This window comes from Phyllobates terribilis, unplaced genomic scaffold, assembly GCF_046119375.1.
Source record: "Phyllobates terribilis strain yellow unplaced genomic scaffold, ASM4611937v1 Scaffold_29__1_contigs__length_15306474, whole genome shotgun sequence".
Taxonomy (NCBI): domain Eukaryota; kingdom Metazoa; phylum Chordata; class Amphibia; order Anura; family Dendrobatidae; genus Phyllobates; species Phyllobates terribilis.
The window spans coordinates 12,423,659-12,440,536 of record NW_027362789.1 but is presented as its reverse complement, the minus strand read 5'-3'; positions in this window follow the sequence as shown (position 1 = coordinate 12,440,536).

The following is a 16,878-nucleotide window of genomic DNA, read 5'->3' as shown; positions in this document are numbered from 1 at the left end:
TATCCAAGCATATTAATGGAAAGTTGAGTGGAAGGAAAAAGTGTGGTAGAAAAAGTGCACAAACAACCGGGATAACTGCGGCCTTGAAAGGATTGTTAAGAAAAGGCCATTCAATGTGTGAGGGAGATTCACAAGGAGTGGACTGCTGCTGGAGTCATTGTTTCAAGAGTTACCACACACACACGTATCCAGGATATGGGCTACAAGTGTCGCATTCCTTGTGTCAAGCCACTCATGACCAATAGACAACACCAGAAACGTCTTACCTAAGCCAAGGAGAAAAAGACCTGGACTTTTGCTCAGTGGTCCAAGGTATTGTTTTCAGATGAAAGTAATTTTGCATTTCATTTGGAAATCAAGGTCCCAGAGTCTGGAGGAAGAGTGGAGAGGCCACAATCCAAGCTGCTTGAGGTCTAGTGTGAAGTCTCCACAATCAGTGATGGTTTGGGGAGCCATGTCATCTGCTGGTGTAGGTCCACTGTGTTTTATCAAAACCAAAGTCAGCGCAGCCGTCTACCTAGAAATTTTAGAGCAGCTCATGCTTCCCTCTGCCGACAAGCTTTTTGGAGATGGAAATTTCATTCTCCAGCAGGACTTGGCACCTGTCCACACTGCCAAAAGTACCAATACCTGGTTCACAAACAACAGTATCACTCTGCTTGATTGGTCAGAAAACTCGCCTGAACTTAACCCCATAGAGAATCTATTATAGAGAATCTATGGGGTATTGTCAAGAGGAAGATGAGAGACACCAGACCCAACAATGCAGACAAGCTGAAGGCTGCTATCAAAGCAACCTGAGCTTCCATAACACTTCAGCAGGGCCACAGGCTGATCGCCTCCATCCCACGCCACATTGATGCAGTAATTGATGCGAAAGGACCAAGTATTGAGGGCATTTACTGAACATACATTTCAGTAGGCCAACATTTCGGATTTTAAAAACATTTTTCAAGCTGTTGTTATAAAGGATTCTAATTTACTGAGATAATGACTTGTGTGCTTTCATTGGCTGTAAGCCATAATCATCAACATTAATAGAAATAAGCACTTGAAATAGATCACTCTGTTTGTAATGACTCTGTATAATATATGAGTTTCACTTTTTGTATTGAAGAACTGAAATAAATTAACTTTTTGATGATATTCTAATTTAGTGAGAAGTACCTGTATATACATGTGCATATAATGCCTTATGTGCCTATATCCCCATGTGTCCCCACACTTATATATGTCCACATGCACATGAATATAATTGTGCCTCTACACATATATAGTTGGCCCCCTTATAATCCGCCCACTGTTCAGATATGCCCAGGACAAGAAAAGTCTGGGCATGTCAGAAGAAGATGGACAGCTGTCCATCTACTGCCTGTGGCTATGTGCTGACATGGTTAATTACCATGTTAGTAGAGAGTCACACTGCTAGGATAAAAGGATCAAAGAAATCCTTGTCCTGGCAATAGCCGGTGCCTGCAGGGGTCCAGACGCCAGGACTGATATAATCATATCAGTATGGGCGCCCGGCACTTCAAAGCGCCCTGCCGCAGGGTGCGCACAGGTGCATACAGGGATACCTGTGTATGCAATGTCATCATAACGCCATGCTGGCACTCACATCCTGCATGCACGGCAGGAGGAGGGCGGAGGTCATGGCAAAATGGCAGTGCTTGCACGCTCTACTCTTCTACTTCCCTGCCTGCCTCCACCTGACCTGTCTCTGTTCCCCTCCTCTCTAGCTCCACTTGTCATCCTCTGCCCGCAGTCCCTTCATCTCCTCTGCTCTCCATCCTCAGCCCTGCTCCCGTCCTGCACTGTACTCCGCAGCGGCCCCTTCATCCATGGCCTCCTCCTCCTCCTCTCTGTGTCATCCTCTGCTTGCAGTCCGTTCATCTCATCTGCTCTCCAGCCTCAGCCCTGCTCCCGTCCTGCACTGTACTCCACAGCAGCCCCTTCATCCATGGCCTCCTCCTCCTCTCTGTGTCATCCTTTGCCCGCAGTCCCTTCATCTCCTCTGCTCTCCAGCCTTAGCCCTGCTCCCGTCCTGCACTGTACTCCGCAGCAGCCCCTTCATCCATGGCCTCCTCCTCCTCTCTGTGTCATCCTTTGCCCGCAGTCCCTTCATCTCCTCTGCTCTCCAGCCTCAGCCCTGCTCCCGTCCTGCACTGTACTCCGCAGCGGCCCCTTCATCCATGGCCTCCTCCTCCTCCTCTCTGTGTCATCCTCTGCTTGCAGTCCCTTCATCTCATCTGCTCTCCAGCCTCAGCCCTGCTCCCGTCCTGCACTGTACTCCGCAGCAGCCCCTTCATCCATGGCCTCCTCCTCCTCTCTGTGTCATCCTTTGCCCGCAGTCCCTTCATCTCCTCTGCTCTCCAGCCTTAGCCCTGCTCCCGTCCTGCACTGTACTGCGCAGCAGCCCCTTCATCCATGGCCTCCTCCTCCTCTCTGTGTCATCCTTTGCCCGCAGTCCCTTCATCTCCTCTGCTCTCCAGCCTCAGCCCTGCTCCCGTCCTGCACTGTACTCCGCAGCAGCCCCTTCATCCATGGCCTCCTCCTCCTCTCTGTGTCATCCTTTGCCTGCAGTCCCTTCATCTCCTCTGCTCTCCAGCCTCAGCCCTGCTCCCGTCCTGCACTGTACTTTGCAGCAGCCCCTTCATCCATGGCCCCCTCTTCCTCTCTGTGTCATCCTGTGCCTGCAGTCCCTTCATCTCCTCTGCTCTCCAGCCTCAGCCCTGCTCCCGTCCTGCACTGTACTTTGCAGCAGCCCCTTCATCCATGGCCCCCTCTTCCTCTCTGTGTCATCCTGTGCCTGCAGTCCCTTCATCTCCTCTGCTCTCCAGCCTCAGCCCTGCTCCCGTCCTGTACTGTACTCCGCAGCAGCCCCTTCATCCATGGCCCCCTCCTCTTCTCTGTGTCATCCTCTGCTTGCAGTCCCTTCATCTCATCTGCTCTCCAGCCTCAGCCCTGCTCCCGTCCTGCACTGTACTCCGCAGCAGCCCCTTCATCCATGGCCTCCTCCTCCTCTCTGTGTCATTCTTTGCCCGCAGTCCCTTCATCTCCTCTGTTCTCCAGCCTCAGCCCTGCTCCCGTCCTGCACTGTACTCCGCAGCAGCCCCTTCATCCATGGCCTCCTCCTCCTCTCTGTGTCATCCTTTGCCCGCAGTCCCTTCATCTCCTCTGCTCTCCAGCTTCAGCCCTGCTCCCGCCCTGCACTGTACTTTGCAGCAGCCCCTTCATCCATGGCCCCCTCTTCCTCTCTGTGTCATCCTCTGCCTGCAGTCCCTTCTTCTCCTCTGCTCTCCAGCCTCAGCCCTGCTCCCGTCTTGCACTGTACTCCGCAGCAGCCCCTTGATCCATGGCCCGCTCCTCCTCTGTGTGTCATCCTCTGCTTGCAGTCCCTTCATCTCCTCTGCTCTCCAGCCTCAGCCCTGCTCCCGTCCTGCACTCTACTCCGCAGCAGCCCCTTCATCCATGGCCTCCTTCTCCTCTCTGTGTCATCCTTTGCCCGCAGTCCCTTCATCTCCTCTGCTCTCCAGCCTCAGCCCTGCTCCCGTCCTGCACTGTACTTTGCAGCAGCCCCTTCATCCATGGCCCCCTCTTCCTCTCTGTGTCATCCTCTGCCTGCAGTCCCTTCATCTCCTCTGCTCTCCAGCCTCAGCCCTGCTCCCGTCCTGCACTGTACTCCCAGCGGCCCCTTCATCCATGGCCTCCTCCTCCTCTCTGTGTCATCCTTTGCCCGCAGTTCCTTCATCTCCTCTGCTCTCCAGCCTCAGCCCTGCTCCCATCCTGCACTGTACTCCGCAGCAGCCCCTTCATCCATGGCCCCCTCCTCCTCTTCTCTGTGTCATCCTCTGCTTGCAGTCCCTTCATCTCCTCTGCTCTCCAGCCTCAGCCCTGCTCCCGTCCTGCACTGTACTCCGCAGCAGCCACTTCATCCATGGCCTCCTCCTCCTCTCTGTGTCATCCTTTGCCCGCAGTCCCTTCATCTCCTCTGCTCTCCAGCCTCAGCCCTGCTCCCGTCCTGCACTGTACTCCGCAGCAGCCCCTTCATCCATGGCCTCCTCCTCCTCTCTGTGTCATCCTTTGCCCGCAGTCCCTTCATCTCCTCTGCTCTCCAGCCTCAGCCCTGCTCCCGTCCTGCACTGTACTCCACAGCAGCCCCTTCATCCATGGCCTCCTCCTCCTCCTCTCTGTGTCATCCTTTGCTCGCAGTCCCTTCATCTCCTCTGCTCTCCAGCCTCAGCCCTGCTCCCGTCCTGCACTGTACTCCGCAGCAGACCCTTCATCCATGGCCTCCTCCTCCTCTCTGTGTCATCCTTTGCCTGCAGTCCCTTCATCTCCTCTGCTCAGCAGCCTCAGCCCTGCTCCCGTCCTGCACTGTACTCTGCAGCAGACCCTTCATCCATGGCCCCCTCCTTCTCTCTGTGTCATCCTCTGCCCGCAGTCCCTTCATCTCTTCTGCTCTCCAGCCTCAGCCCTGCTCCCGTCCTGCACTGTACTCCGCAGCAGACCCTTCATCCATGGCCTCCTCCTCCTCTCTGTGTCATCCTTTGCCTGCAGTCCCTTCATCTCCTCTGCTCAGCAGCCTCAGCCCTGCTCCCGTCCTGCACTGTACTCCGCAGCGGCCCCTTCATCCATGGCCTCCTCCTCCTCTCTGTGTCATCCTTTGCCCGCAGTTCCTTCATCTTCTCTGCTCTCCAGCCTCAGCCCTGCTCCCATCCTGCACTGTACTCCGCAGCAGCCCCTTCATCTATGGCCCCCTCCTCCTCTTCTCTGTGTCATCCTCTGCTTGCAGTCCCTTCATCTCCTCTGCTCTCCAGCCTCAGCCCTGCTCCCGTCCTGCACTGTACTCCGCAGCAGCCCCTTCATCCATGGCCTCCTCCTCCTCTCTGTGTCATCCTTTGCCCGCAGTCCCTTCATCTCCTCTGCTCTCCAGCCTCAGCCCTGCTCCCGTCCTGCACTGTACTCCGCAGCAGCCCCTTCATCCATGGCCTCCTCCTCCTCTCTGTGTCATCCTTTGCCCGCAGTCCCTTCATCTCCTCTGCTCTCCAGCCTCAGCCCTGCTCCCGTCCTGCACTGTACTCCACAGCAGCCCCTTCATCCACGGCCTCCTCCTCCTCCTCTCTGTGTCATCCTTTGCCCGCAGTCCCTTCATCTCCTCTGCTCTCCAGCCTCAGCCCTGCTCCCGTCCTGCACTGTACTCCGCAGCAGCCCCTTCATCCATGGCCCCCTCCTCCTCTCTGTGTCATCCTTTGCCCGCAGTCCCTTCATCTCCTCTGCTCTCCAGCCTCAGCCCTGCTCCCGTCCTGCACTGTACTCCACAGCAGCCCCTTCATCCATGGCCTCCTCCTCCTCCTCTCTGTGTCATCCTTTGCCCGCAGTCCCTTCATCTCCTCTGCTCTCCAGCCTCAGCCCTGCTCCCGTCCTGCACTGTACTCCGCAGCAGACCCTTCATCCATGGCCTCCTCCTCCTCTCTGTGTCATCCTTTGCCTGCAGTCCCTTCATCTCCTCTGCTCAGCAGCCTCAGCCCTGCTCCCGTCCTGCACTGTACTCCGCAGCAGACCCTTCATCCATGGCCTCCTCCTCCTCTCTGTGTCATCCTCTGCCCGCAGTCCCTTCATCTCCTCTGCTCAGCAGGCTCAGCCCTGCTCCCGTCCTGCACTGTACTCCGCAGCAGACCCTTCATCCATGGCCCCCTCCTTCTCTCTGTGTCATCCTTTGCCTGCAGTCCCTTCATCTCCTCTGCTCTCCAGCCTCAGCCCTGCTCCCGTCCTGCACTGTACTCCGCAGCAGCCCCTTCATCCATGGCCTCCTCCTTCTCTCTGTGTCATCCTCTGCCCGCAGTCCCTTCATCTCCTCTGCTCTCCAGCCTCAGCCCTGCTCCCGTCCTGCACTGTACTCCGCAGCAGACCCTTCATCCATGGCCTCCTCCTCCTCTCTGTGTCATCCACTGCCCGCAGTCCCTTCATCTCCTCTGCTCTCCAGCCTCAGCCCTGCTCCCGTCCTGCACTGTACTCCGCAGCAAACCCTTCATCCATGGCCCCCTCCTTCTCTCTGTGTCATCCTCTGCCCGCAGTCCCTTCATCTCCTCTGCTCTCCAGCCTCAGCCCTGCTCCCGTCCTGCACTGTACTCCGCAGCAGACCCTTCATCCATGGCCTCCTCCTCCTCTCTGTGTCATCCTCTGCCCGCAGTCCCTTCATCTCCTCTGCTCTCCAGCCTCAGCCCTGCTCCCGTCCTGCACTGTACTCCGCAGCAGCCCCTTCATCCATGGCCCCCTCCTCCTCTCTGTGTCATCCTTTGCCCGCAGTTCCTTCATCTCTTCTGCTCTCCAGCCTCAGCCCTGCTCCCGTCCTGCACTGTACTCCGCAGCAGCCCCTTCATCCATGGCCCCCTCCTCCTCTCTGTGTCATCCTCTGCCCGCAGTCCCTTCATCTCCTCTGCTCTCCAGCCTCAGCCCTGCTCCCGTCCTGCACTGTACTCCTCAGCAACCCCTTCATCCATGGCCCCCTCCTCCTCTCTGTGTCATCCTCTGCCCGCAGTCCCTTCATCTCTTCTGCTCTGCAGCCTCAGCCCTGCTCCCGTCCTGCACTGTACTCCGGAGCAGACCCTTCATCCATGGCCTCCTCCTCCTCTCTGTGTCATCCTCTGCCCGCAGTCCCTTCATCTCATCTGCTCTCCAGCCTCAGCCCTGCTCCCGTCCTGCACTGTACTCCGCAGCAGCCCCTTCATCCATGGCCTCCTCCTCCTCTCTGTGTCATCCTCTGCCCGCAGTCCCTTCATCTCCTCTGCTCAGCAGCCTCAGCCCTGCTCCCGTCCTGCACTGTACTCCGCAGCAGACCCTTCATCCATGGCCCCCTCCTTCTCTCTGTGTCATCCTCTGCTTGCAGTCCCTTCATCTCCTCTGCTCTCCAGCCTCAGCCCTGCTCCCGTCCTGCACTGTACTCCGCAGCAGCCCCTTCATCCATGGCCCACTCCTCCTCTCTGTGTAATCCTTTGCCTGCAGTCCCTTTATCTCCTCTGCTCTCCAGCCTCAGCCCTGCTCCCGTCCTGCACTGTACTCCGCAGCAGCCCCTTCATCCATGGCCCACTCCTCCTCTCTGTGTAATCCTTTGCCTGCAGTCCCTTTATCTCCTCTGCTCTCCAGCCTCAGCCCTGCTCCCGTCCTGCACTGTACTCCACAGCAGCCCCTTCATCCATGGCCCCCTCCTCCTCTCTCCATGTCCCCCTGTGTGCCGCAGCGGGCAGCCTGTCACACTCTGCTGCTCACCTTCTGACCTGATCTTCTGCCTCTCTTCACCCCACATGACCCCAGCGTTCCTTCTGGCTGCAGCACCCTCTCTTCTACCATCAAGCACCTGTGGTCATCCTCAAGCAGGATCTTCAGCCTCACAGTACCTGGACTCTGTTAAATATCGCTGCTATTAACCCCTTGTTCTCTGTAGGGATAGTTAACGATGGGCAGGTGGACTGTTATTAATGTATGTATGTTTTTAGGTAAGTGGGTGGGAAGTATAATTAGGTTATTGTGGGGCTAATTATATATTATTATTGTGTACTGTGATAGTGCGGTAATTAGTAGTATAATAACTGAAGACTTGTGTGTAATAAATATCTTTCATGGACACACGGTTTCATCTCAGTTAGTCGCCGTTCAGTATAGTATATAGCAAGGGAATCAGAGTACGTAACATGTGAGGTATTAGCCGGATATTGGTTATTGATAGTCAAGGCTGGCATTAATAATTAATATACGGAATACCGCCCTGTAACAATGGGGCAAATTGAAAACGCTTTGCTATCTTCTTATGGTCTTCTCCTGCTTTGTGGCCTCCACCATTTTCGTTTTCAGAGAGCTAGGCCGCTGCTTAGAAGAATCCATGGCTGCGTTTTTTTGGCACAAGGTTAGAGGAGGCTGGGTTTTTATAAATCTGGGAAATTTCCATCACCTGGCCTTTCCTAACGATGATAGTGAACAAGCCATAACCCTAAGGTATGTGCGCACATTGAGTATTTGGTGCAGAAATTTCGGCAACGTTTCTGCATCTCTTGGCAGCAAAAACACAGCGGCTAATTAAGGTCAGAAACCTTGGTCAAACCGAGTCTCCACACTACAGCCGTGATGTAGTGACGTCTTTGTGCCTGCTGTGCACGGAGTCTCAGACTCACAGGGGAAGGCTGAATGGTGGATCAGGGAGCTTTCAACTCCTGATTCACTATTCTATTCAATGGTATCACCGTCATGGGAATGTGGATGTCGCTGAAACTGTGATGATGGGGAAGGAGAGGGAGCCGGATGGCTTGTTGTGGATGTATATAAACCGATGTAAGCAATGATGCTGCTGAATAATTGATACAGTCACTACCTTACCCGATCCCCTACCTAAACAAAGCTGATACTGCCTAACCGCGCAGGTTGGCACTCTAAGGAACGACAATTGCGCCTCTGCTCACTGATGGCTGTCCGTCAGACTCCCTGGTTAACTCTGATATATATATCAAAAAAATACACTGATACATTAAATAGGATCAGATATGTCTCAAGGTATATATAAAGGAAAGGGTATGATAGTCATCAGAGAATGTTTCAATAATCCGCCTCAATGCGTTTATCCAACAGGTTCATCAGGAGGCTTGATACAGGGATGATAATTCATGATGTTCAGCATAGTGTGCCTAATAGCCAGGTGTCCATGTATAAATATCCCACTTCATCCAAAACCCCTCCCCAGACTAGGAGACCCATTCCCATTCCTAGAGGTGAATTGTCACAGGACATATAGAATGGAGTCTGTCTACAATAATGTACAGCGTCTGTGCTACTTCTCATGAGCTAGAGGTCCTATAATGTCCATCACCTAGTGTGCATGTCTGGAAGTGACGCACTTTACACTGAAGCGCCAGATAAACTGATTACCGCCGCGCCACTCGTACCCGTGACTGCGCATGCCCGTAGTTATGCACTCCATGCCAGAGCGCATCTAGGGTCATTGTCAGCGATTGTGCACACCTGGATGTGTGTATTCTATGCCGGAGAGCATTACAGTCTCCTATGTACGACTGTGCATGCATTCCACTCCGGAGCACATAATGAATTTGGGTTGCGTTCCAGCAATATAGAAAAGTCCTCTATCTGAGATCAGCGTCAAGGGAGACTAAAAACAAGTATTTCACATCCTCCCATCATGCAATAGGCATGTAGATCTACTTTATCACTTCATAAAATATGGGATGGTGGCCCACAAAATATTCCTAAATGGCCAAATTTCACCCCTATTGCATAATTAGAGATACACGAGGAACACCACACTTGTTAGTTACTAAATAGTATAAGTGGGATGTAGCGTCGGCGTCCCTGCCTCCTGCTAGGCAGGGACGCTGTTCCCCTCACCTCTCCGCTCCGTGCCCGGCGTCTTCCTCCCGCTCTGCTGGCAGCGCGCGCTCCTCCCCGGTCACCGTGCTTAGGGCGCGCGCGCGCTCCCCCTCTCTTAAAGAGGCCGCGCACGCCGCTCTAAGGAGTCCCCGGCCAATCGCCGGAGGACCTCTCCATATATAAGGCACCTCCTCCAAGATGGAGGTGCCCGAGCAATGTTGTTGCAAAGCCTTCACTCTGCTTCAGCCCTCAGGTCCCGTTACCAGTTACCTGCCAGATTCCTGCTTGTTACCTGCCAGTCACCTGCCAGATTCCTGCCTGTTACCTGCCAGATACCTGCTTGATACCTGCCTGATATCCGCTTACCTGCTTGCAAGCCTGCGGTCCGACGGTCTGCGTTCCGACACCTGTCAGTCTGTCTATGGACCAGCCTGTCCGCTCACCTGGGAGCGCTCACCTGCTACCTGCCTGCTAGCCTACCTGGAGGCTCCGCCGTCACTTGCCGTGACCACCTGCCTGTCCAGAGACTCTTGCCCGCTCACCTGGGAGCGCACACCTGCTACCTGCCTGCTAGCCTACCTGGAGGCTCTGCCGTCACTTGCAGTGACCACCTGCCTGTCCAGAGAATCTTGCCCGCTCACCTGGGAGCGTCCACCTGCTACCTGCCTGCTAGCCTACCTGGAGGTTCTGCCGTCACTTGCCGTGACCACCTGCCTGTCCAGAGACTCTTGCCCGCTCACCTGGGAGCGTCCACCTGCTACCTGTCTGCTAGTCTACCTGGAGGCTCTGCCGTCACTTGCCGTGACCACCTGCCTGTCCAGAGACTCTTGCCCACTCACCTGGGAGCATCCACCTGCTACCTGTCTGCTAGTCTACCTGGAGGTTCTGCCGTCACTTGCCGTGACTACCTGCCTGTCCAGAGACTCCTGCCCGCTCACCTGGGAGCGCTCACCAGCCACCTGCCTGCTGTACTTCTACCCAGAGACTGTCCCTGTCACTTGCCGTGACTACCTGCCCTTCTACCCAGAGACTGTCCCTGTCACTTGCCGTGACTACCTGCCCGCCTTCCCTGGGTGTCACCCGCTTCCTTACAAGGACTGCCCCTTTGTATAGTTGCTCTGTGGTTCCACCTCCCAGACCCGTTACAGTTTGCTCGGGCCATGGAACCCGGTGGCACCCAAGCTCCCTCGCTCTCGGACCTATGTCATGAACTGTCCCAGCAGAGGTCCCAACAGGAGTCCATCCTGAGTCACCTGCGGAATGTCAACTCTCGCCTGGACACTCTGACTGCTCCACCAGCAACCACCGCTAGTGTCATGACTCGCAACCCGGCAGCGCCGCTGCCCACCAATACCATGGTATCCTGCCCCGGACCCCGGCTTTCTGCACCTCCTCGCTTTGGAGGCGATCCCGCTCAAGCTCGGGGCTTCATAAACCAGTGCACCCTGCACTTTGAACTCCTGTCCCACCAGTTTATCTCCAACCGGGCCAAAGTAGCCTTCTTTATGTCCCATCTCACGGGGGAGGCACTGGCTTGGCTAAATCCTCTATGGGAGAGAGGAGACCCCCTGGTGTCCGACCTGCCAGCCTTTCTCACGGCTTTCCGGAAAGTCTTCGACGAACCCGGACGGAAGACCTCATCCGCATCATCTCTGCTACGCCTCCATCAAGGAAATCTCACCGTGGGTCAATATGCCATACGGTTCCGTACCCTTGCTTCGGAGCTGGCCTGGGATAATGACGCCCTGGTGTCTGTCTTCTGGGAGGGTCTGTCCGGCCGTATTAAAGATGAACTCGCCGGTCGGGACATTCCTACCACTCTCGACGACTTAATAACACTTGACATCCGGTTCCAGGAGCGCGCCAAAGAGGTCACCCGTGAGAGGAGGTTTCCACGTCTAGCCCCTACCTTCCAGAAACCCGTCACTCCCTCCGTTACTCCCCAGGCACACTCACCTGAACCTATGCAGGTCGACCAGACCAAGATGGTCAAAACCCGTCAAGACTTACGCCGTGCCGAGGGGAGCTGCTTCTACTGTGGCAGTAAGGAGCACCGGATCCGTTCCTGCCCAGAGAGGTCGGGAAACGCCTGTGTCTAGGATCGCTCAGAGAGGTCGCCCTAGAGAAAAGTAAACCCTCTCCATCCCTGATGCTGTCAGTCTCTATCATCTGCGGAGAGAACCGCTATTTTGAACTGGCTCAACTTGACTCAGGAGCTGCTGGAAATCTCATCTCTCAATCCCTGGTAGAAAAATACCGTATTCCCACCAAACCTCTGGCCGTACCTTTATCTGTGGCCGCCGTGGATGGGGGCCTCTTACCACATCCCATCCAACTCATCACCGAATCTCTAACTCTACAGGTGGGAATGCTGCATTCTGAGAGCATCTCCTTTCATGTTCTGCCTGGACTCTCTCACGCACTCTTGCTAGGCCTACCTTGGCTCCAGAAACATGCACCCGTGCTTGAATGGCAGACCGGAGAAGTCCTTCGCTGGGGACAGGACTGCCATAAGACTTGTCTAGTTCCCGTTCATCCTGCTCGTCCTTCTCCTACCCCAGTCAATCTACCCGGTCTACCGGTTCCCTATTGGTCTTATGCGGATGTCTTCAATAAAAAAGAAGCAGAGACATTACCCCCTCATAGACCATACGACTGCCCGATCGACTTGATACCCGGCTCTACTCCTCCCCGTGGGCGTATCTACCCTTTGTCCGCTGCAGAGACCCCGTCCATGTCAGAATATATAGAGGAGAATCTGGCCCGGGGATTTATTCGGAAATCTACCTCCCCGGCGGGAGCAGGCTTCTTCTTCGTCAAAAAGAAGGACGGCTCACTCCGTCCATGTATAGATTATAGAGGCCTTAACCAGATTGCAGTGAAGAATAAATACCCCCTCCCGCTCATTCCTGAATTATTTGACCGTCTGAGGGGGGCTAGAATCTTCACCAAACTGGATCTCCGTGGGGCGTATAACCTGGTCCGTATCCGTCAGGGGGATGAGTGGAAGACAGCATTCAACACCCGGGACGGCCACTATGAGTACCTTGTAATGCCCTTCGGTCTCTGTAACGCTCCTGCCATCTTTCAAGAGTTGGTCAATGACATCTTCCGTGACCTTCTCTACTCCTGCGTGGTTGTGTACCTGGACGACATCTTGGTCTTCTCTCCGGACCTTCCTACTCACCCGAGGGATGTTCGTCAGGTCCTGCTCAGGCTCAGGCAGAACCACCTCTACGCTAAATATGAGAAGTGCATCTTTGAGCAGACCTCTCTTCCATTTCTGGGCTACATAATCTCTCAGACCGGCCTACAAATGGATCCTGAGAAACTGTCTGCCATCCAGAAGTGGCCCCGACCAGAGGGGTTGAAGGCTATTCAGCGGTTCCTGGGCTTCGCCAACTATTACCGCCTCTTCATACCGCACTACTCTTCCCGGACTGCCCCTATCTCTGCGCTCACCCGTAAGGGTACTAATCCCAGAGAATGGCCGCCCGAAGCAGAGGAAGCCTTTCTTTCCTTAAAACAGGCTTTCTCCTCCGCCCCGGTGCTGCATCGTCCGGACGGCAACAAACAATTCTTCCTAGAAGTTGACGCTTCCTCCTCCGGAGCCGGGGCGGTACTTACCCAAAAATCATCTTCCGTAAGAATGGTAACCTGCGGCTTTTTCTCCAAACTCTTCTCCTCTTCTGAGCACAATTATTCTATAGGAGACCGAGAATTATTGGCCATTAAGCTGGCACTGGAGGAGTGGCATTACCTGCTCGAGGGGGCTCTTCACCCGGTAATAATTTACACAGACCACAAGAACTTGGCCTATCTCCAGAACGCCCAGAGACTTAACCCGCGCCAAGCCCGGTGGTCCTTGTTTTTTGCCCGCTTTGATTTCGTTCTTCATTTTCGCCCGGCTGACAAAAACATCAAAGCTGACGTCTTGTCCCGATCCTTCCTGGTGTCTGATCTTGAGGAGGAGCCTAAACACATCATCGATCCCGCCAGAGTAATGCAGGTGGCCCCCGTGAGTCTAAATCGTCTCCCTCCCGGTAAGACGTTCGTAACGGTACCTGATCAGGAGAAGATCCTACACTGGGGTCACTCGTCTAAGCTAGCTGGCCACGCCGGTCAGAAAAAGACCCTCCAGCTTATTACCCGGCTCTACTGGTGGCCTACCCTGCACAAGGACGTAATAGACTTTGTTTCTGCCTGTGTGTCCTGCGCCCGCAACAAGGTTCCGAGACACCTGCCAGCTGGTCGCCTTCTTCCTCTTCCAGTAACTGCTGCACCCTGGCAGCATATAGCTATGGACTTCATAACAGATCTCCCTGTCTCTGCCGGTTGTACGGTCATTTGGGTGGTCGCTGACCGCTTTTCCAAAATGGCTCATTTCATTCCCCTGCCAGGCTTCCCGTCTGCACCCGAGCTGGCTAAAGACTTTATCCGCCACATCTTCCGTCTCCATGGCCTGCCCCTCCACATCGTGTCGGATCGTGGGGTTCAGTTCACCTCACGCTTCTGGAGAGCCACATGTAAGCTGCTAGACGTCACCCTGGACTTCTCCTCCGCTTACCACCCACAGTCCAATGGTCAAGTGGAGCGGATCAATCAGATCCTGACCAGTTACCTCCGGCACTTCGTTAATGCCCACCATTCAGACTGGGTGGATCTCCTACCATGGGCCGAATTCTCTTACAATAATCACGAGAGCGAATCTTCCTCCAAATCCCCGTTTTTTGTAGTCTTCGGTCAGCATCCTCGGATCCCATTTCCCGTCTCCACCTCGGTGGACAATCCGGCTGCGGAATCTCTCGTTAGCAAATTTTCCTCCATTTGGCAGAGTACCTGATCCGCACTCCTTCAGTCATCCGAGCGGATGAAAAAACACGCTGACAAAAAACGCCTGGATCCTCCACAATTCCATCCTGAGATAAAGTCTGGCTCTCGTCCAAGTATGTCCGGCTCAAGATTCCTTCCTACAAGTTAGGGCCTCGGTTCATCGGCCCACTGGAGGTTATCAAACAGATCAACCCGGTGGCCTATAAATTGAAACTCCCGGCCAACTTGCGGATCCCTAACTCCTTCCATGTATCTCTCCTCAAACCCGTGGTACTTAACTCTTTTTCCAAGTCTACGGGTACGCCTTCTGCTCCGGTTTCCGCTGAAAACGAGTTTGAGGTAGAGAACATTCTGGCCACCAAAAGGGTAAGAGGAAAGACCTTTTTTCTAGTAGATTGGAAGGGGTTTGGTCCTGAGGAGAGAACGTGGGAGCCCCGGGAGAACATACATGCCCCTCTCATCCTTGGTAAATTTCTGTCTGGCCTAAAAAAGGGGGGGCCTAAAGGGGGGGGTACTGTAGCGTCGGCGTCCCTGCCTCCTGCTAGGCAGGGATGCTGTTCCCCTCACCTCTCTGCTCCGTGCCCGGCGTCTTCCTCCCGCTCTGCTGGCAGCGCGCGCTCCTCCCCTGGTCACTGTGCTTAGGGCGCGCGTGCGCGCTCCCCCTCTCTTAAAGGGGCCGCGCGCGCCGCTCTAAGGAGTCCCCGGCCAATGGCCGGAGGACCTCTCCATATATAAGGCACCTCCTCCAAGATGGAGGTGCCCGAGCAATGTTGTTGCAAAGCCTTCACTCTGCTTCAGCCCTCAGGTCCCGTTACCAGTTACCTGCCAGTCACCTGCCAGATTCCTGCTTGTTACCTGCCAGTCACCTGCCAGATTCCTGCCTGTTACCTGCCAGTCACCTGCCAGATACCTGCTTGATACCTGTCTGATATCCGCTTACCTGCTTGCAAGCCTGCGGTCCGACGGTCTGCGTTCCGACACCTGTCAGTCTGTCTATGGACCAGCCTGTCCGCTCACCTGGGAGCGCTCACCTGCTACCTGCCTGCTAGCCTACCTGGAGGCTCCGCCGTCACTTGCCGTGACCACCTGCCTGTCCAGAGACTCTTGCCCGCTCACCTGGGAGCGCTCACCTGCTACCTGCCTGCTAGCCTACCTGGAGGCTCTGCCGTCACTTGCCGTGACCACCTGCCTGTCCAGAGACTCTTGCCCGCTCACCTGGGAGCGCTCACCTGCTACCTGCCTGCTAGCCTACCTGGAGGTTCTGCCGTCACTTGCCGTGACCACCTGCCTGTCCAGAGACTCTTGCCCGCTCACCTGGGAGCGTCCACCTGCTACCTGTCTGCTAGTCTACCTGGAGGCTCTGCCGTCACTTGCCGTGACCACCTGCCTGTCCAGAGACTCTTGCCCGCTCACCTGGGAGCATCCACCTGCTACCTGTCTGCTAGTCTACCTGGAGGTTCTGCCGTCACTTGCCGTGACCACCTGCCTGTCCAGAGACTCTCGCCCGCTCACCTGGAAGCGCTCACCAGCCACCTGCCTGCTGTCCTTCTACCCAGAGACTGTCCCTGTCACTTGCCGTGACTACCTGCCCTTCTACCCAGAGACTGTCCCTGTCACTTGCCGTGACTACCTGCCCGCCTTCCCTGGGTGTCACCCGCTTCCTTACAAGGACTGCCCCTTTGTATAGTTGCTCTGTGGTTCCACCTCCCAGACCCGTTACATGGGATATAACTGATAAGAAATAACTCTGATATAGAAGCTCAGATATCTCGATGAAGTAAAACAATATGTGAACCTCATTCACAGGGAACTGAGTAGCAATGGGTAGAGTATAAAATCCAAAAATGTAATCCAGAATGGGGCTGTATTCACACAAAAGAGGCATAGGAAATTTGCTCATTGAGTCACTTAGTGGCTAGTGAATAATGTCTAAAAATCCACTCACTTTCCTTTTTGAGGATACATCTATTGTGATCACCTCCTCTCACGTTGGGATTAACCATCTCAATGATACAAAAGGAGATGTCTCCGGTTTCACATCTATGTACACTGTTCATGAGTCTCGCTAATGAGATGTCCTGACCATGGCGTGTATCGCGCAAATGCCCCTCTCCCCCACCCTCCTAACTAACTAACTCTTGGTCGTGCATACATAATCTAGAGGGCAGGTGCATGTGGCCATATATGCAAGTCCTGAGGTTTTACAGTTGGAATAGTCCTTCTAGAAAAAGGAGGAACTCGAGAAAGATTTGCATGGTCTCATCCAATTACATGTACAACGTTCTCCACATATAAAGAAACCGCAAACTCTTCTATCTAAGCAAGTCCCCTTGGGTGCAGGTTTTTTATAGAAACTATGCACTAAACGGTCCCTAATTGAACGACCCTTTCTGAAAGTTATTGTGAGAGTAGATCACACAGCACCCTCAGGTCCGGGTCCACCACAAGTATATCCCAGTGTTTTCTGAGGATATTAAAGATACGGTCACTCTGATTGTCACAAGTTCCTATTACTTGTGTTATCCCATCTTTTTCTTGCTCTCTTGGTTAGGTATGGAGGAGTGTCTGTCTCTCCCGTTTTTCTGCAAACAACTGTGTGAAATTCAAAATGTATTGTGGATACCTTTTTCCTTGAATTTGGTGTTCATGTCTATTGCCTGTATATTAAAATCT